We start from the raw sequence: 2,364 nt of genomic DNA, 5'->3' as shown, positions 1-2,364 counted from the left end.
TAATATCATATTGACTTGTTTTCCCTTGTCAAAAACATTCCTGGAGTGTTGCTTTGACTCTCTCATGCATGTTTGAGAAGTCCTTGAATATCTCATGGCAACCATTCAGCTGTGCAAAACACCTGGATGAACCTAACACTGTGGTGCAGCACCAGAGTTTAGGTCTATGTCCCGAACCCGACTGGATATTCAGACCGGGTCAAGCTGCAATTAGATGCTTGATGTTTGGCTAGGCCTTCTGTGGCCTGTTTTTAATAAGCCTGCAATATAAAAATTGATTTTTTTGATTTCTGCAAACACCTTGTGTCCTGACGTTTAAAAATGTCTTGGCATATGTTTAAAAAAAAAACAAAAAACTTCATTGTGTTATTCCAGTTGGACTGAAGTAGATTTATTTATATTCCCATTCTTTCTAACAGCTGCAGAAGTCCATATAATAAGCTTGCTGGAACATATAAAACACCAACAAGAGCTGGTGTTTTATATGTAATAACTGCCAAGGTCAGTTATTTGACCAGCAGGCTGAGCCCATCTGCCCAGGAGATGGATGTAGCTGTCTCTGTCCAGTTTCCACTGTCATCAATGGCAGAAGTTGACAGCTTTGAAGACTGGCTCAAAGATCCTGCGCATTTCCAACTGAAGCAGAGTTTGGTGAGTTCTTTTGTTTGTGTTTTTCATTGCAATTTCACTTTACATAATGAGATACTAATCTACTGTTATTAGTGATCAGTTGTTGAGACTTCAAAATCCATAAAGTGTATGTTAACATTTCTATTTAATTTTTACTGCTGCTTTTTTCTTTGTTCCGTTATAGATTAACTCCCTGGCAGCAATTGGGGGCCATGACGAAAAACGTGTGACTTGGAACATCCTGGCTCACATGTTCAATGATGATGTTGGAAAAATGATCAACTGGAAAGGTGTCAATGGGAAGAAGTCTTTTAGCCAGTATTTGTAATAAATATTTTAAAATAAGTATAAGTATATAAGAAAATAAGTATATATATTTATTTTTTAAATTCTGATGTAGTCCTCAACATAAGAGAAATGTACACAAAAAATATTGGAAATGATTTCCAGACAATTTAATTAAGTTGTTCAACATTAAGCTGTTTAGTTACAATCCAGTGAACTTGCCTTGGGTGAATCTGAATCTGTCATATTTGCAAATAAGATGTTTAGAATGTTTAAATTTGACGAACAGTTTGTAGGATTCATTGCTCATCAGTATAATTTACACCAGTAAATTAGGTTGATCCAACTGGATTTGCGTGCATAAAGGTAATCTAAGGCAATAATGTAGCTTTAACTATTAAAGGAAATATTAAGCAGGCTTAGTGGATTTGAATTCAGCTCCACTATAGTAAACAAGTTAAACAGACTGTAACAGATTAAGTTCATGTGTTGAGGTTCTTTTTCAGGCTTTTCAAACACAATGCTGAATAAAACTGCATCTAAATAAATTTACTAAAATTGAATTTATTGCAAGCTTAGACAATTAAGCTTAGACAATTAACCAGCATGATTTAGCATGTGCTGTTCCTCTGTCTTCGTGATCTCTTCTTCAGTTTTTGCAGAATATGTATTTGGACTAAAAATGTTTTGATAGCTCAACAACAAGAAATCAAATAAATACTACATTTTAACAATTTAAGTTGACAAAATTCACTTGTTATTTTTGTTATTTTGACAAACTTTATTTCTATATTTAGAAATTTTACAATTGCAGTATGAGACTGAGACAGGTTGTCTATTTTGGAGAGCATTACCACAGTGTGTACCTGTCACATTGCAAATTGTCATTATGAAATTATTTGTCATTTGTCAATATTTGAAATTAATTGTCATTATGAAAATCAGCTTTTGTGATTACAGATTCTGTCAGAAAAAATCGGGTTGCTCATGCTTCCACAGAGCAGGATGTCTGCAAGCATGCCATAAGGTGGTTCAACCTGGCAGCAGATAGGGGAACCTTAAGGCGACGCACTGCTACACATGAGGTTCACTCTGCCGATAATGACATATGATTGACTGTTATGTCCCTTCTGGCTTATTTTGTTTATTGTTTGTGTAATTGAAAGTGTGTGTTTATCTGTGTTAATTTTTGGTTAATTTCTAGGTTGACTTATTGTTTAACTGACATAAACATGTAACTGATGTAAGCAGTTTTGAAAATACAAATACATTTATAAATTTTCATCACGTTTTCATGTTTTTTGTCTCTATTGTCTTGTTATTAGCCACTTGTAGCGATGTGTTGGTCAATCTGGTGTTTGTGCCAGCTCTTTTAAGTGTCTTGCCAGAATAACTCTTAGGTTGGAGGGAAAGGGGAAGCGTCCAGACAGGCTAGGTCCGGCCCTGCCC

At 35.1% G+C, this 2,364-nt stretch overlaps 1 long non-coding RNA gene across 1 annotated transcript; it reads left to right on the top strand.

The window, feature by feature from the left end:
• The first annotated feature begins 20 nt into the window (after positions 1–20).
• On the top strand, positions 21–2,199 carry LOC119617926. Its single transcript, XR_005234388.1, has 2 exons — positions 21–651; positions 815–2,199. It is a non-coding gene; the product is annotated as an uncharacterized LOC119617926 (long non-coding RNA).
• The last annotated feature ends 165 nt before the right edge of the window (positions 2,200–2,364 follow it).

This window comes from Kryptolebias marmoratus, linkage group LG18, assembly GCF_001649575.2.
Source record: "Kryptolebias marmoratus isolate JLee-2015 linkage group LG18, ASM164957v2, whole genome shotgun sequence".
Taxonomy (NCBI): domain Eukaryota; kingdom Metazoa; phylum Chordata; class Actinopteri; order Cyprinodontiformes; family Rivulidae; genus Kryptolebias; species Kryptolebias marmoratus.
The sequence above is the reverse complement of the archived record's forward strand: the minus strand, read 5'-3'. Positions and strand labels throughout refer to the sequence as shown.